Source organism: Lipotes vexillifer, unplaced genomic scaffold (assembly GCF_000442215.2).
Source record: "Lipotes vexillifer unplaced genomic scaffold, Lipotes_vexillifer_v1.1 scaffold343, whole genome shotgun sequence".
NCBI lineage: Eukaryota > Metazoa > Chordata > Mammalia > Artiodactyla > Lipotidae > Lipotes > Lipotes vexillifer.
This window is the reverse complement of record NW_006777506.1, coordinates 976778-996518: the sequence shown is the minus strand read 5'-3', so window position 1 is coordinate 996518 and position 19741 is coordinate 976778.

The following is a 19741-nucleotide window of genomic DNA, read 5'->3' as shown; positions in this document are numbered from 1 at the left end:
TTTTTTTTCTTTTTTTTTTTTTTTTTTTTTTTTCCCTGAGCGCCTAAGCACTGTGCTGAGTCCTTCTCAACAACAGGCAGCGGGTTTCTTCTCGGGGCAATTCATTCGACTCCCGAAACCTCTTTGAACTCGCAAAAAACTGGGCGCTGAGAATCAGATGGGGACAAGCACCAAACCCGAAACCCTGCAGGGGCCCGGCGGGCAGAGATGCGGCAGCTTTTGTCCAGAAGCAGCCTCCTCTGGGACAGCCGAGGGCCCGCGGCCCGGGCGGCGTGTGGCTGAGTGCGGGCGGCGCGCCCGGCCCATGCCCCGGGGGCCGTTCCGAGCCAGCGGCGCCGCACAGAGTCCGGGGCCCTTGCCGCCGCCGCCGTTGCCGCCGCCGCCGCCGCCGCCGTGCCGCTCTCCGCCGGGCCAGCCGTCGCGGCTCCCAACTTTCCACTGCGCGCCTCCAGCCCGGGAGCTGGGAGGGGAAGGGAAGCCGGGCTCGGCCTCGCCTCCTGATTGGCCGGTGGACGCCCCCCCTCCTTTGCTCTTGGGCGCCCCCACCTCCTGGAGGACGACTTCTCTCCACTGATTCTCGGGTCAATTCAGTACCTGGGAAGCGCTCCCAGTATCCCCTCCGCGCCCGCCCTCGTTGTTTCTCACTTCCAAAACCCCAAAGTAAACAATGGCTTTCAAGAATGTGTAGCAAGGACCCGAACCGAGGGACACCACGCTAACCAGCAAGTACTAAGGGAATTGTATTTTTCTACGATGCACAACGCTGCTTCAGACACCTCTATCATAACTCCCCTCCCCCACCAAGAAGCCAAGACCTCCCCCCCTCCCCAGCCCAGCCTCCCGCTCTTAGCCCGCAACTCAGCCCAGCCGGGAGGGGGAGCTGAAAAGTTCTCCCGGCTGGGCTGAAGCCACATTCTCACTCTTTGATCTCCTCAGGGACTGTGGAGCTTTGGGGAAGGGAGGGAGGACAGAGCTGGATGGGCCAGAAACGGGAGGAAGGGGAAAAGGGCTGTTGAGGGAAATGAGAGACAGCTGGAACTGGGCCCCGCCCCCATCCACCCCTAACCCTCCTCCCCCCACACACCAAACACACACACCCTCTCCGCCGCCGCCGTTGCCGCCGCCGCCGCCGCCGCCGTGCCGCTCTCCGCCGGGCCAGCCGTCGCGGCTCCCAACTTTCCACTGCGCGCCTCCAGCCCGGGAGCTGGGAGGGGAAGGGAAGCCGGGCTCGGCCTCGCCTCCTGATTGGCCGGTGGACGCCCCCCCTCCTTTGCTCTTGGGCGCCCCCACCTCCTGGAGGACGACTTCTCTCCACTGATTCTCGGGTCAATTCAGTACCTGGGAAGCGCTCCCAGTATCCCCTCCGCGCCCGCCCTCGTTGTTTCTCACTTCCAAAACCCCAAAGTAAACAATGGCTTTCAAGAATGTGTAGCAAGGACCCGAACCGAGGGACACCACGCTAACCAGCAAGTACTAAGGGAATTGTATTTTTCTACGATGCACAACGCTGCTTCAGACACCTCTATCATAACTCCCCTCCCCCACCAAGAAGCCAAGACCTCCCCCCCTCCCCAGCCCAGCCTCCCGCTCTTAGCCCGCAACTCAGCCCAGCCGGGAGGGGGAGCTGAAAAGTTCTCCCGGCTGGGCTGAAGCCACATTCTCACTCTTTGATCTCCTCAGGGACTGTGGAGCTTTGGGGAAGGGAGGGAGGACAGAGCTGGATGGGCCAGAAACGGGAGGAAGGGGAAAAGGGCTGTTGAGGGAAATGAGAGACAGCTGGAACTGGGTAGTCACTGATTGTAGTTAGGAAAGATGGTAGAAGGGAAAGCAGCTGGATGTGAAATAAAGGGTGGCAGCTCAGTGCAAAGGATGAAGAGGGAGAGAGGGAAAGGAAGGGGGTGCGGGGGGAGGGGGAGAGATCATACTGAAGAGAAAAGTTAATTTTTTTAAATTTCACTATCAGATTCATGTTTGCTGAGCAATATGAACCCTCCCCTCAGCAATAATGAGGCAGAATAATATCCTCATTTCACACTTCCTTCCATAGAACACCCATGTGCCAAGTCTCAGCCAAAGATCCATTGAAAAGGTGTTCCCTTCTATGGCATTTTCTTGCTGATAAGTAAGGAAACCTCGCCCTGTAAAACAAAGTTTTTCCGAGTTGTAATTATTATACACATTTTGGTACTAATAACAGAGATAAGAAGGGGGACAAAGAAAATCAACCATAAGCTAAGGATTCCTTGCCTCTTTTTAATAAAAACATATTCACATCCTGCAAAAGGAGCTGTGGTCTGGATCCTGGCATTTAAAGAGGGGCCAGCAGGCATCTTGATCTGAGTTGGAATGTGTGTTAGACCACCCATCCTACACAGAGGTCACCTGAGGAAGAGCCAGCTCCCCTGAGCCTTTTATAGTCTGCAACTGTCTTCTCTTTCAGACCCAGGGACTCTGGACCCTGAGTTTATGATACCTATAAGTCACATCATTTAAAGGAAGCAGCCTGGCCATTTGGAATGAGTGGGAATATGAGAGGAAAGGGGGAACGTTCTTCCTTTCTAAATAGTATTTAGAAAATGCTATTTGAGTAACCTACTCCTTTGTTTATGTAAAAGGGATTGCATTCTAAATCCTGGAGATTTCACTGAGACCTGAGCTGTTCCAGGTGTTCAAGGGAGGTGGTAGAGCCTGGTGATTAAGGCTTCTGGGTCAGATAATCTGCGTTCAACACCCAGCTGTGACACTTAATAACTGTGTATCTTCAGCAAGTTACCTATTTATGCCTTCGTTGATTCAGCTGTAAATGGAAATAATGACAGTACCTACCTAATAAGGATTCGATGATCTAGCTTGGTAATTGTTCCGTGCATACTTGAAAAGAATGTTATTTGGTGGAATGTTCCATAAATGTCAATTAGGTCAAGTTTCATAGTGTTGCTAGAACATTCTGTATCCTCACTGATTTCTGTCTTCTTGTTCTATCAGTTATTGTGAGTGGAATCGAAATCTATGACTATAATTGTGGATTTGTCTATTTCTTCTTATAGTTCTATGAGGTTTTGCTTCATGCATTTTGAAGCCTGTAGTTAAAGGCATAAACACTTAGGATTATTATGTCCTCTTGACTGACATTTTTATCATTATGAAGTTACATTCATTATCCCTGGTAATATTATTTGCTGTGGAATATGCTTTGTCTGATGTTAATATAGCACTCCAGCTTTCTTTTGATTAGCGTTAGCATGATATATCATTTTCCATCCTGTCACTTTTAAACTATTTGTGTGTTTATATTAAAGTGTGTTTCTTGTAGTCACCTTACAATTGGGTCTTGCTTTTTTCATGCAAACAATCTCAGCCTTTTATTGGGCTATTAGACTATTTACATTCAATGTGATTATGGATATGGTTGGGTTGAAATGTATCATCTAGCTATTTGTTTTCTTTATGTCCCATCTCTTCTTTGTTTCTTTTTTCCTGTTTTTCTGACTTCTTTTAGGTGTACTGAATACTTTTTATGATTCCATTTTATATTTATTGCTAGCTTATTAGCTATAACTCTTATTTTATTTTAGTGGTTGCTATAGTGTTTATAGTATATATCTTTATCACAGTCTTCCTTCAAGTAATATTATACCACTTAACCTCAGAATAATATACTTCCATTACTTTCCTCCCAACCTTTTTGGTTAGTCATCCATTTTATTTTACATTACTGTATTTTAAACCCCACACTATATTAATGTAATTTTTAAAGTAGTCAATTATCCTTTTAAAAGATTTAATTAATTCTAAAATTAATATATTTACCCAGGTAGTTACCAGTTCCGGTGTTGTTCATCTCTTTGTGTAAACCCAGGTTTTCATCTGATGTCATTTTCCTTCTCTCTGAAGGATTTGCTTTAATACTTCCTGTAGTGCAGTTCTGCTGGTGATGAGTTCTTTCACTTTTGTGTGTTCAAAAAATTCTTTATTTCACCTTTGTTTCTGAAAGTTTTTGGGTTTTGCTTGGGCTTTGGGGTGGTTTGTTTGTTTGTTTTGTTGGATAGAGGATTCTAGGTTGGCAGGTTATTTTCCTTTCAGTACCTTAAAGATGTCACTCCACTGTTTTCTTGCTTGCATTGCTTCCAGTTGAGAAATGTCTCTCATATTTATTTTTGTCCTTTTATATGAACCACATCTTTTTGTCTCTTGATGCTTTTAATGGTTTTCTCATTATCACTGATTTTGAACCGTTTGATTATGGTGTGCCTTGATGTGGTTCCCCTCATATTTCTTGTGCTTGCAGATTGTCAAGATTCTTACATCTGTAAGTATACTTACATCTGTAAGTACATCAAATTTGTACATTTTTGGCCATTATTTCTTCAAATATATTTACCTCCTTTCCTTTGCAGACCCCAATTCACACATATGAGGCCACTTCAAATTGTTGCATAGTAAACTGACGCTCTGCTCAGTTTTTTAAATTAGTATTTTCTTTTCTCATTGTGTTTCATTTTTTGATAGTTTTCATAGTTTTTTCTTCAAGTTCACTAATCTTTTCTTCTCCGCTGTTTATTCTGCCAATTGTCCCATCCAGTGTACTTTACATCTCAGACATTGCAGTTTTTATCTCTAGAATTTCTATTTGGATCTCTTTTTTTTTTTTTTAATATCTCCCATGTCTCATTTTAAGTGCATGAATATCTAGAAGACAGTTATAATAACTTTTTATGTCCTTGACTGGTAATTCTGACATCTGTACCAGTTCTATTACAGTTTCAATTAATCAGTGTTTCTCCTTATTATAGGTTATATTTTCTTGCTTCCTTTCAGGCTTCATATTCTTTGATTGGATGTCAGACATTATGAATTTTGCCTTTACATTATGAATTTATACTAGATATTTTTGTATTTTTATAAATACTCTTGAGCTCTGTTCTGGGACAGAGTAAAGTTATTTGGAAAGAGTCTGATCCTTTTGAGACTCACTTTTAAAATTTATTAGGTCAGACCAAAACAGTATTCAGTCTAGAATGAATTCCCCATTGCTGGGAAAAAAACCCTTCTGAGTACTCTACCCAATGCTCTTTGAATCATGAGGTTTTCCAATCCGGCAGGTGGGGACAAACCTATCCCCATCCCTGTGTGAGCGTGGGCACTGTCACCTTTATTCCTTCAAGTGGCTCTTTCCTCACATGCACATGCTCGTCAGAACTCAGCTGAATATACAAGGGGGACCCCCTCCACATTGGTTCCACCTCCACACACCATGGCCTGTTATATCTCTCTGAAGATGGTAAACTGGGACAGTTATAGGACTTGCTTCATTTGTTTCCCATCTCTGTGGAATCATTGTCCTTTTTTGCCTGAGAGTAAAATGAAAATCATGCTTACAATGCACTTGGCACAATAAATACTCAGTAAAGTTTGGTATTATTACTACCATTATATTTATTTGAAGTTACAGCATTGAAAGTTTGAAGCTATGTGTATATGCATTGAGGACACAATGCTTTGGAAGGGACAGATAACTAGGGAGGCTTTTTTACTTGTTTATTTATATAAGATCTTTTGTAGCTTCACTAACATCCTGAAATCTAAGTGGGTGGTAACACTTAAGGACTTAATGTTTAAGGGCCAGAAGGTACCATGACAGGGAAAGACGGGTGACAAAGAAAAGGAATATTTAATGTCTCAAAAGGCGTTTCTACTTACATATGTATATATGTAGAAATACACATTAACTTCTGTAATCCCAGTGCATCTCTCCACTTCAGTCTCATATAATTGATAACTGTATGATTTGGAACACATGAGAGACATGCATGGGCTCTCCCACTCCTTTTCAATAAAATTTGATCTTTGTTGAAATGCAGATCTCTGGGGACAGAGTAGCCCTGTGGACAGAAATCTTACTTACACTTTAAAATAAATGAGTCCCTGAAAGTAGATTTTGGCAGGCAGTCAACTGAGAACACCAAGAATGTAAAATGGGAGAAAGTAATTGGGTTAGGAAGAGGGCATGGCCCAGGACGGGTAGGAAAGGTTGGGCAAAAAAGACAGTGACGCTTAAGTCAAAGTACTGCCCAGAAATAACAATATATCCCAGCCTTTTTCCTGCTTGTGTTATTAAAAACAGTCTCTATGATGTTGGAAGGAACACTAGTTTATGAATCTAGTCTCTTCAGCCACTAATTGTTTCAGTTCTGTCACTCACAGCAGGTCATACTAAACAATTTCTAAAATTTGTTCCAGCTGTAACATTCTCTGATGGTCTTAGCTGAAGTTCCCCAGAAAGCAGAGCCTGAAATGAAGGGCTGGGGTGTGATTCCAGGGTGCAGGCATGAGGGATAGGGGGAATGAAGCAGCAGAGAAGGGGGAGGCAGTATAAAAGTGCATTATCAAGTTGGCCTCTGCTGTGAGCTACTAGTTACTGGGTCCTGTGGAACTGACTGAAAACCCTTATGTTAGGTGCCTCAAGACCGTGAAGGCGAAAGAGCAGTGAATGAGGTAAAAGGCCAAAGTACCTACTATCAGCAAGCATCCTCATTGGTCAAAGGCTTACCCCATCAGGCTAAAAAACCCCAAACTTTTGGGTCCCACTAATATGGGTGCTGATCTGGTTTCCTTGGCATCCTGCCCCAAGGCGTCAATAGAAAAGCCCAGGACAGAGACAAGAGAGGCACACGAGACACCTGAGACAAGATGCTCAAGATGCTGTTGGGTTGCACCTGCATGAAGTTGGTTTGAGCTTGATTATATCCTGAAGACATGAAAAGACACTGAAGGAATTTAAGCTGAAGAGCAAGAAGATTAATACTTCAGCAAAATCAGACAATGAGTGGAATAAGGGAAGTAAGTTGGGGAAAAAGACAAAAATAGGAGTAGGCTTCAGTAATAATATTAACAACATCCTTCATCTAGCAAAACTGAGACTTGGCAACTTTATGCAGTTTGCCTAAGGTCATTATTAGTGAGCAGCAGAATCAGAATTTGGACGCAGGCAAGCTGATTCCCAAGCCCATGCTCTTCACTGCTTTGCACTGCTGCCCTCAGGCTCCAAGTTACAAACTAAAATAATAGCAATGGATAAGACAAGCAGAAACTGTTAATACATCAGGAGTTTGGGATTAACATATACACACTACTATATATAAAATAGATAATCAACAAGGACCTACTGTATAGCACAGGGAGATCTACTCAATATTCTATAATAACTAAATGGGAAAAGAATCTGAAAAAGAATAGATATATGCATATGTATAACTGAACCACTTTGCTGTATACCTGAAACTAACACAACATTGTAAATCAACTATACTCCAATATAAAATAAATTTTTTTAAATGTCATTGCTTTTTAATATATTGACTTTGTATACTACAATCTTGTTGAATTTGTTTTTAGTTTAATAAGATGTGGTTTTTCAGGCAGATTCTTAGGACTTCCTATATATATGATTATGTTGTTTGCAAATAAAGACAGTTTTACTTTTCAAAAAATATTATCAAAAGTATGTGGTAGGGACTTCCCTGGTGGCACAGTGGTTAAGATTCCGCCTGCCAATGCAAGGGACAAGGGTTCGAGCCCTGGTCCGGGAAGATCCCACAGGCCGCGGAGCAATGAAGCCCGTGCACCACAACTACTGAGCCTGTGCTCTAGAGGCTGCGAGCCACAACTACTGAGCCTGTGAGCCACAACTACTGAGCCCACGTGCCACAACTACTGAAGCCTGTGCGCCTAGAGCCTGTGCTCCTCAACAAGAGAAGCCACCACAATGAGAAGCCCACGCACCGCAAATGCAGAGTAGCCCCCACTTGCCGCAACTAGAGAAAGCCTGCGTGCAGCAACGAAGACCCAACATAGCCAAAAATAAATAAATTAAAAAAAAAAAAAGCATGTGGTAATTTTCTATTGCTTTTATAAAAGATCTGCATAGGTAATTCCAAACAAGCACAAGTCAGAAACACCCTTTAAATTCTCTATGGACAGAGACAAGGATGAGAGGAAACAGTAAGTTTAATGGTAGCTGATACCTATCCTTCCTTGGTCTACCCTAGACACTATCCTAGATAACCTCCAGGATGTCCTAGAAGATCCTAGAAGGTAGGGAATAGGAATAGAGAAGGGAGTAGCTCCTCCTGGAAATTAATACACAATGCAGGCTTTGCAGTGACATGTAGTAGATTACAGAACATCTCCAGTTTCATGCTAACAATCACCAAATTAGCTCTCAAAAGTCTCGTTACATAGATTCTCATCTTTGTTATATTTTAGGGGGAGAATATGAAAAGGCGATGTGTTTTAAAAAGTAGTCTAGCACATTTACAACAACATCAACACTAAAATCTTCTCTTCAATTCAGTTTTCTCCCTTGAAATTCTTTGACCTGCCCTCGAGAAGATCAGACACTTCTCACTGGTTAAGTATTTCAAGAAATCACCTAATTGGAAGCATTTATCACACTAGCCCTGATAAAGCCTAGCTCAGAAAAACATTGCCTTAAAAGAGTGAGTTCTCAAGACGATTGCTGTAAAGTAGCGTGTCCATACACCGCTTGATTGTAAACTGCCTCCTGCAAATCACTAGATGGTTTGACATTATCCTCAATGATCTTTCCTAAAATCTCTAGTTCTCTACGTAATGAGGCCCAGGATTATTTTATGTTTACTTAGCACATTTCTACAGGGTAAGTAACGTGCTATTACAACTAAATTAAAAGTAGAGTACTTCTATACCGACCATAATGGTTGTACTTGGCACCGCTATGAAACTTAAAAAAAAAATTAAAGTTTGATTATTTTTTCTTGTCTCCCTTAAGAAGGCAATAAAAGGACAGAAAGCCATCATGTTGTAACTGGAAAATTAATCACATCAAATATTCTCTTATACTAATCAAGTTATAAGTCAGGAATTGGCTTATATAAAACAGATGTTTATATTCTTATTCTCCTTTGGTACGAATGTCGAGAGAAGAAAGAACAGAATAACTCTGTCATGGTGTGCTTTGGAGAATGGAACACTCTAACATTTTTAATGGAGCCACAAAGCCTGTGGTCAGCCAAGGGGACAGCCAGAAGAGGGAAAAGCACGGGGGCCAAGTCTTCTACTCCTTATATAGGCAAAACTCCTGTTGTCTGTAATGGAATGGGAAGTACGGTGCCTGAGTAAAAAAGAACACGTGTCATCCAAAGGGAGCCCCACTTTTGGCTCAGCCGCTGCCCTAGCTCTCTAGGACTCATGATTCTGGTTTGCATTTCAATTGTGAGCTCTTCATAAGGACCACAGCTACCCACCCCCTCCTAAAATAAAGACCAAGAGACCTACAAGGTATCCTCAGACTACCTGGGGGGAAGTTTTGAAAGCTTAAGTGAATGCTTAATGGAGAAGAGGGGCTTGAACAAAGAATGCCTCAGCTTCCCTTTCTGAAAAGAATGGAAGAAATTAACCTTTATCCTCAATGACCTCTCTCCAGATGTCTTCTCAAACCTCCATCCTCTTTCACGGGTGGATGCTGTCCCCATAAAGTCAGGGCAATATTCACACACCCAGTCTTTTCCGCTCCTTTATCCCAATTCAAATGCTGGAAAAGATTTTAGAGATCATTTTTCTACTCCAGGGCATTCAGTTTACAGAGAGAAAACTCAGTCCCAGAGAGTGACTTGTCCAAGGTCATACAAAATTTTGAAGTAAGGCTGGAAGTATATTTTGGACCTGTAATTATCACTTTTCTATCTCACCAAATGTACTAGCTAATATTTATTGAGGACTTACCAGGCACTATTTTAACTACTTTTCATGTATGAACAGAGTTAATCATCTTCAATTCTCATTCCAAAACTGTGAGGTAGCTAACATAATGATCCCCATTTCACAGAAGAGGAAATTGAAGATGAAATTCACACAAAGAGGTTAGGTCATCTGACCTGGTTCTCACAGCTCATCCTTCTCTTCACTTTTATTCTCTTCCTTTTGCCTTCAGTCCACATTTTCCCTATTATTTTACAGTAAAATTGAGAATTTTAATAATCAAACTTTGAAGTATATAACTACTTTATAGTATATTTCAAAGTTTTATTAATAATATAATAAACATACTATATTGGCCTTTTCAGAGAAAAAAAAAGATACTACAGTCTTGATTTCTTTTGCTTTGTCTATTATCCACGAAGCAGTCTTTGTCTTTGAAGGAGCTTTTCCTACCCCTAAGCCTACTTTTGAGCTTTCTCCCTCATGATTTATCAATTCAAACTAATTTTATATTTTTCCCATGATGCCATGAATTCCTTGAGAATAAGGGCTGTATTTGAGTCAATTTTATAAACACATTGTGCCCAACATGCAGTACAAATTCAATAATGTTTCTTTAATGAATTGCTAAATTCATAATGATTAATAATAATGACAGCAGTAATAATAACCACTGTCATTTAAGGGGTAATTTAACCATGTTCCTGGCACATAGGTAAAATGAATACATTCAATAGTCACAATAATCTTGTAAGATAAATATGTCTTTTTTTTGTTTTTTAACATCTCTATTGGAGTATAATTACTTTACAATGGTGTGTTAGTTTCTGCTTTAAAACAAAGTGAATCAGTTATACATATACATATGTCCCCATATCTCTTCCCTCTTGCATCTCCCTCCCTCCCACCCTCCCTATCCCACCCCTCTAGATGGTCACAAACCATAGAGCTGATCTCCCTGTGCTATGCAGCTGCTTCCCACTAGCTATCTATTTTACATTTGGTAGTGTATATATGTCCACGCCACTCTCTCGCTTTGTCACAGCTTACCCTTCCCCCTCCCCATATCCTCAAGTCCATTCTCTAGTAGGTCTGTGTCTTCATTCCCATCTTACCCCTAGGTTCTTCATGACCTTTTCTTTTCCCCTTAGATTCCATATATATGTGTTAGCATACGGTATTTGTTTTTCTCTTTCTGACTTACTTCACTCTGTATGACATCCACCTCACTACAAATATCTCAATTTCATTTCTTTTTATGGCTGAGTAATATTTCATTGTATATATGTGCCACATCTTCTTTATCCATTCATCCGATGATGGACACTTAGGTTGCTTCCATGTCCTGGCTATTGTAAATAGAGCTGCTATGAACATTTTGGTACATGACTCTTTTTGAATTATGGCTTTCTCAGGGTATATGCCCAGTAGTGAGATTGCTGGGTCGTATGGTAGTTCTATTTTTAGTTTTTTAAGGAACCTCCATACTGTTCTCCATAGAGGCTGTATCAACTTACATTCCCACCAACAGTGCAAGAGGGTTCCCTTTTCTCCACACCCCCTCCAGCATTAAGATAAATATTTCTATAACCATTTCAGAGATGATCAAACTAAACTAAGAATGGCAAGCAATTTGCCCAAGATCACATTGGTTGTACATGGTACAGATAGGAGTTAAGCCCCAATCTTTCAGGACTCTTTCCAATACACTCCATTACCACCATGCAAAATACTTTCATTATTAGCCTGAACCTGACATTTCTAGGAAAAATAAGTGTTCTGCAGAGAAAGTTATTCATTTTAAGGCCAAAATATTTATTTAATTCATCTTGCTTACGTGAATCTATCTTTACTTAACTCTAGATACCTAATCAAAGAGTTGTAGAATTGAGGACAATTTAGCAGGATGTAGCTTTGGAGAAAAAAAAAAAAGGAATAGTATGAAGCTGTGAATATTTTATTTAGCTACTCAGCTGTTTATTAGAAACATCCATAAAACATCTATTTTTATGGAAAGGGAAAGATCAATGTTCTAATATGGATTTACCTGATACTGAAAGAATATGAAAAGGTATTAGAGTACAGTTCAGATTGTAGATATAACCCATTTTCTGTTTTTACTTTTATTCTAACTATGATATATTTTTAGGGATGAAACATCCTTTCTTCTCTTCTTGCAGACCTCCCTTCCCTGTCTTCAAAATAGGGATTTTCCTAGGCTAAGGCTTTGATTATGGATGTAAAGAGCCCTAGAATTCAGGGAGGAAAAGAGCTATGAAAATCAGAAAACACCTACTATTTTAGACAGCTGGGAATCTGTCCTAATTTCAAACAGAGGAAGAAATTCTAACTTCTTATCTTACATTCCAACATTCAGTAACTCTCTTTATCAGAATATTTCTCATTACATTTCTTCTAATATAAGTTAATCCTCTTTCTTCTTGTCCTGTTTTCAGAAGTACTACAGCTGGTCACAAGCCTTCCAAATATTTTTTTCTCTCTGTAGAGTCATGAAAGCGTAAAGGTGTTGGCTTCAATAATAATTACCCAGATCCAGGTTTTCTGCCTTTACTTTTTTTTAATACCTTAGTCCTATTCAAATCATATTAATCAAAATATCATAAATAATTCCAGGTTCCTCTGAAGAAATAAGGAAATATATCATAAGAATTAATCTTCTTTCTTTCCTTTTTATTTCCAGCCTACACCTAGTTTAAAATCAATATTTTTTTTTGAAAAGTTTTAATTAAAAACAAGGCTAGAGTGATACTGTGGTGACAGATTAGAGTTGGAGACATCAAAATGAATCAAAGTTTGACTTCATACAGATGCAGATAGATACATATAAAAATATTCATAGAGATGTGTATATACACACATGTATCTCACACAGGTGTTAATATACACACATGCATTTCCTTGCTCTGTCAGCTGAGAAGGCCTAAAAGCAATGATACACCAATAGCAATGAACACACTTAGTGCCTAAATCTTGGTTTCTAGTGGCAATTTCCAGTAAAAGGAACCAGAGTTCCTTGGAGAAATGGCTGATTCTAAGGCTGGAACAGGAAATATATAAGATGAGCTTAGAGCATCTTATTGGGCCATAAATGAAGGCAATGCAAGACAAAACAAAAAAGGTACACACACACACACACACACACACACAAATAGGATATGTCAGAGGGACACAGAAGCCAACTGAAAAAACTCCCAGTGTCTAAGCTGGAACAATTTGAACAACAAAACATAATATTAAACTATAACCCAAAGTATAAAATAAATATCCTTCAGTCTAGAAGGATACAAATAAATGATTGGATAAATAAATAAATAAGGGGTTCTTCTCCCATGCAGAAGAATTCCAAATAATATATGTAGAAACGCCAGCCTCAAGGAGATGGAAGATAAATACCCACCCCTTAAATGTGGTAACTTGCTCCTCAAAAGTAAAGAAAGGGGGAAAATAATTTTACAGAGGAGAAATCTAGCCAACATTAACCCCACCAGGTGATCAAGGTTAATTAACATCAACAATGATAAATCGTGTTGACAGCATGTATTCTTGATATGACGTGATGAGAATAGCATCTGTCATTTTCCTTCCAAGAATCCCCCCAAGACTTCTTGTTATAGACTAGAGAAGTCTAATGTGCAATTTGGTATCCTGGATGGGATCCTGGAACAAACAAGGAGCATTAGGTAAAAAACCTAGCAAATATGAATACAGTATGGTGGAGTTTAATTAATATTTAGTTAATACTGATTCACTAGTTGCAACAAATGTACGATACCCATGAAAGATATTAACAATAGGGGAAACTGGATATGGGGTTTATGGAAACTTTCTGTTCTACTTTCACAACTTTTCTATAAATCTAAAACTGTTGTAAAATAAAAGGTTATTTATAAAATAAAATAAATAAATAAATAGCAAAAGTAGCCCTGAATCCATTTTTAATGAGGCATGAATATGATAGCATCAAAAAATACAAGTAATTTTTATTAGTCATTTGTCATCCATACAATGAAGTGAATTAAATACCTCATGGTAATTCATGAGTGTATTTTATCAAGCAGAATAATGCCTTGCACTTAAAAGACAGAACATCTGAAAGAAATTCTACTGGGCCTATTGGAAATCAGACTAAAGGCATTATATAGCATAAATAAGCATTGAAAAATGTACCCTAAAGCAAAAATACTGCTGTTGCTCATTGCCATATGGCAAATCACTGCCACTTAAGCAAGGCTATAGTGTTAGTTACTGAAACATTAAGGGTGGAAGACATTCATGATTATCTTTTTTTCAAAAACAAAATCCTATCTGTAATAAATTGCAACTGCTATTTCAGTCAGAACAGCTTGCTAATGAACCCAAAGTCATTAGCATGTGTATCATTTAGTTTGACGATATTTGGTGACAAGCTCTAGCCCCATACCAGCTTGTTGCCTTACAGTCATTAGTCAATGTGAGACAAGAGTGCACCTAGATCAGCATAAACCTAAACCCTTCCCTGGAAAAACTGCTTAAACGAATGCCTTATTAATGACAGATCAGGTATGTTACTATCTATGGAACCTGACCTGCGTTAACCTGGGAAAGAAACTGTGCAGAGGCAAAGCAAGTTCTACCATAAATGACTCTAGTGGGAGAACTTTGCTGAGATTTGATGGACAAATTTCAGCAAAATCCTTCCACTCACACTGCAGCTAATCCCAGATCTCTTGATAGAGGATTTTCTGTACTACATTTAAAACATCTCCACAAATTTCTTTTGCTGTGACTTACAGGCTGGCCAAGGAACTGAACATTAAGATTGCACAGACAAGGGTTTCTTCCCACTGGGCTTGTAGTTTACAGCTTAGGGTTGATTTTCTAAACACAAAGGTACAATGAGTTATTAGAAGCATGAAAACTCATTCAGTCATCCCCAAAGAGCATGCTTTAATGCTAAATATTTAGCTATATGCCGAAACTGAGTATAAAATTAGAACCATATTTAAGAGATGTTGAAAAAAAAATGGTGTTACTCCAACTAATTCAAACTACCAACATTGCTACTATCAACTTATATAAAGAACAAAATAATAATAATAAAATAACTGCACACCAAAATTGACAAAATAAGATACAAACATATCCAGCAAACATATGACTTACAATTTGTATCATATCTCTCAACTAAATTCATCCTGAAAAAGTCACAGTTTCACTCTTTCTGACTTTAGTTCTTATGAAGCTGCTCATTTAGTTCAACCAGAAATTGATCAACAATAGTTTAATTTCCAAAGCTTGCTCTTCACAAATCCAATCTAGCCAAATATCTTTACCAATAAAGTAAAACTCAGAACACCTCCATGGAAAATTCAGCAACTGTGTTTGTCTTCTACTAACGCAGAGCTAATTGATTTAAGGTTACCCTAAAATTTTCAAAATGGCCAGAGACTACTTTCCAAGGTGCTACCAGAAACATTTAGAGAAACCATGCCCCAAAATGATTACATTCCCAAAAAAAAAAAAAAAAAAAAAAAAAAAAAGATTACATTCTCAATGAGAAGGCAGTGTGGGAAGTTTTCACCCTACCCTCAGTCTCTACCCTAACTCACACATGGATATATATGGTCAGCATTATCTATTCATAAGTCATTCAATGTATAGTCATTGAGAAACTTCTATGTGCTAGACACTAGAGAAATACCATAAAGAGATGGCAACCCTCCAGCCACAGTATAATCAGCCAATATCTAGAGTTTTCATGGCAAGATAAATAAACTTAACTCTTATCAGAGATGTTAAGATTTTGATAATTAACAGTTGCCTGATCTTTGCTTCTAGTATGTTACTAGCCTTATCTGCCTAAGATTTCTACTAAATAGCTATTTTAAACTTAATGGCTTCGGATCAGTAGAGGCATTAGGAAAGTGTGAAAACTAATATTGCCCTCTGCTGGCAGATTCCTCAAGTAAAAAGAATTGTGTTTGTTTTGCCATTTTACCTTATTCCTCAGTCTTTGGGGATACATTTTGACATTAAAAGATTAGAGTTTGCTTCTTATAAGTAATGCTTGGAATTCCTTCTGAAACAAAGTCCAAAATGTCTAGGCAATGATGATAAGCATAGTCAGCACCAACCAAAATAAATACTTTAAAAAATATAGTGCTATCCACATCATGTGAAGACATTATCTCACAGCATAGCGGTTCAGGGATATCTTCATCTCATCTTATTGAACCTGAACCTAATGAGCCAAGACTCTCCAGTTTCCTGAGAACTAGGTAGCTCTGACATTTGAGAAGGCTTTGTCAGTCCACGTGACAGACAATTATGCCTCTCTTTTCACCATCGAGGTGTATGAATTTGCTCCTTCAGATGCAGCATGAGATCTGGGGACGTAACTATCTCAAGATATTTGTGTCAACTCTCAGTTTTAGATGATCCTATGTTAATAAGTTGAGAGGCATTATGACACAGAAGCTCCTTGTTAGTGAAAAAGATTTGAATCATACTTGGAAGTTGATTCCAACATTCTTCAATGAATTTCTCTTTTTTAGTGAGTATAGTTGGATGCAAGAAGCTTTGGTTGTGAGCAAGCACTCAATTTCATCTCTGTATTTCTAGTACTTATCACAGTGTCCCATAGTTAATACATATTTAAGGCAGGCTTGTTGAATAGATAAGTGAATTGGTCAATTACATTTATTATGTTTAATCAAATTAAGCCTTGTTTCTCAATAATATGCTTCGGGTAGAATCCGGTATGGTGTGTAGGAAGAACACATGCTTTGGAGGTGAACAGGCTTGGATTTAAATCCTAGCTTTGATACTCAGCTGTGTGGTAGGAAATTCACCTAACTTCTCTGTGCTGCAGCTTCCTCATCTGTAAATAAGAAACATATTTCTTTTTGTGCTGCTTTAGAGATTAGATGAGATAAAGTATGTAAAGTATCTGGCACATAATGAGCATTCAAAAATTCAGTTCTCTTCCTTTTCCTTTTAGATAAATTGTCATTTTTTTCTTTTTAATCAGTATCACAGAACATTTAGCTCAGATACATCTTGAGAAGAGAAGAAAGAAAATGTGCTATAGTTACACTATTTATTTAATTTGCAAACCTTTCTTTTCCCCACCAGCAATAAGAAGATGTATACATAATCTCCCATGTTTTGCCTGCTTTAGGGCTTCTACCAACATCACAAGAGGCTACCTACATTGGAAAAGGCACTAAGGAAATTTATTTTACTTACTGTCATTTTCCAATTAAGTAAAAGTAGAGAAAATTACAGATTCCAAAACACTTTAAGCTATACTCTCTCACTTCAGTTTCACATTAGCCTCCATTTTAAAGCTAAGGAAACTGGGAGGAGAAAAAAGGGGGCTGCCAAATATGGGGAATAAAACCAGAAACCATGTGTTCTGACTTGTCCAGGGATCATTCCTGACCCACCTGGGATGCACTGCTTCATGTGTTCTCCAGAGCAGTTGCCATTACATGCTCGCCAGCGCTCCCTGCCCTCCACTTTGGGCATTGCATCCTGGAACCCAGCCTTTTCCTGCTGCCAGTGGGATTGTGATCTCCTAGTTAAGGGAGACACCCGAATCATGAGTCCTGGAGCTCATTTTTTGTTTGTTTGTTTGTTTTTGTTTTCTTGGTAACTCACAACAGGATATGTGGTGAGTTGTTTGGAATTAACTACTTTTCCAGCGTTTTACAAAGGCTAAATGCCCTTGGTGGTATTTTTTTAAAATTCTGGGGAAGTTCTCAGCTTATTTTCAACATTAAAGATGCTACGGCAAGTGTGAGCAGAACGGAAAAATTGAAGCTCTTGTCTTCAAGAGTCTGTAGGGCTACAGACTCAGAGTCTCCATTTGAAACAGCTGTGCCTTCAGTTTTCTTCTATGATGGATTTATTGACATTCTTCTGTTGCCAGTGCTAGCTGGTGGCCAGCTGTTCTCATAGTATTTTAATTAAAGACGCTCCCACACCATCAAAAAATATTCTGTGTAAAGATGTGTAACACCTTCCTGCCACTTTTCCTGTATCAAATCTATCTCCATGCCTAGACCTTAACAGTATAATTCATTCTTACCCTTGCTGTCTTACATCCCAAATAAAGTATATTCAACTGGGATACCTGTACCTTTAAGGGAATTGGATCCCCCTAAAACTTTATACAAATTTGGATTTGCATATTTTGATGAAGAGAAAGCTCATACTTTCAACAGATTTTCAGATGGATCTGTTATTCAGAAAGGGAATAAAGAAGATTGACTGTAGACAGGTACAGTTAATTTTCAGTGGAAATAAAATAATATTTATTTCTCACCTTAAAACTTCAATCAGCAATGGGAGACTTCTGGGGGTAAGCTAAAGGCTAAATAAAGTAGGGAAAAACACAGGAAAGGAAATTTAAGTACAAATAGTTGTTTGTTAATAGGCAATAGATGATGAATTACTTGTAAAGAGTAGGTTATAAAATAGAAACTTTTCTACCATAATTTTACCTTAGTCAACATATTAACAATAAGTGTATGTAAAAGCTTCTGGAAGAGGATTTCTGGAAGGCAAAGGTCATCTTTCAGGTTTACAAGCTCATATGCTGCATCCAAAAAGAAAGTACATAACCAGTTTTAATAAATAATCATTTATAAATCAACAGATTATAATTTGCCAATATTCACTGTTTTTCTCTGCTTACTTTCCCATTTGTCAACTGAAGCAGCCAGTCCAAAGTCATCGTCCATCTTGCTTCTCTATCATAGAATAGAAAAGATCACAGAAGTTCTGAATTTGCCTAACTATGTCCAACGCCAGAATACCCTCTTACCCTATCCTTGTTTTAATATAACGTTCATAAATCTGATCCCATGGTCAGCACTTCTAAAGAAATAATGGAGCTGTGCCAGAAGACCAAAGATAGGCAAATCCCTGATTTTCAAAGGAATGGGGAACAGGAGAAACAAACGTATAAGGTCTTTGAAGTGAAAGGCTACATCTTATTTACTTTTTTATTGTCAGCACCTAGTACATCATCTGTAACATGAAAGAATACATGAATGAATGAACAAATGAATGAATGGCAAACTCAAATAGATTCTGAAAACCACAGGCTGGCAAATATAACATCTACCTCCTCTTAAAGTGAGAAATATGTAGATGAATTGTGACCCCTTAGAAAGAGAGCCTGGATTCACTAAAAACAAATCATGCCAGGCTAACTCCACCAGGATCTTATTCTTTGCCATGTCCTGATCAACTTGGATCAAAACATAATCAGCATGCTAATCAAATTTGTGAACATTACAAAATTAATGAGGAAAGTTAATATACTAGATAACAGAATGGAGATTCTACTTTATCTCAAAGATCTGAAAAGTGGACTGAAATCCATCTGTTTGATATTTTAACAAAGGGAAATGTAAATGACTTTTTAGATTCATGAAAACAATTTTAAAATGTAAGATGAGGGAATCTGGACTCAATGGTAAGAAAAATATGGTATGGTAGTTATGGTACGAAAACATAATAACAAAGGTTTCAAATGACCACGGATCAGTATGAGCCAATGATATGAGATGGCTACTAAAAAGTTAATGTAAAAGTTAGTAATAATAGAAGTCTTCTATACAGATCATAAGAGCAAATAGTCCACTGTATCCTGCATTAGACAGAAGCCATGTTTGCCCTCTGGTGTGACACTTTAAGAGAAATGCCGACTAACTGGAGAGCAGTGAGAAGAGAATGACCAAGATGGTGAGAAGCTCTAAAGACACATCAGATGAGAAAAACCTAAGAAAATTGGGGCATCCAAATGAGGTAGATAAATAGTAGCCTTCAGGTTTGTTTGTATTTGTTTTACTGGACTGCAGTGCACCAAAGTATGGTAACCATAATACTTTATTTAAGACACATTCTCATCACCAGTCCATGAATGTTCTTAATGATTTATTTTTATGTTTCATTGTTTCCTTGCCTACTTTTAATAATGTAGCACGATCCC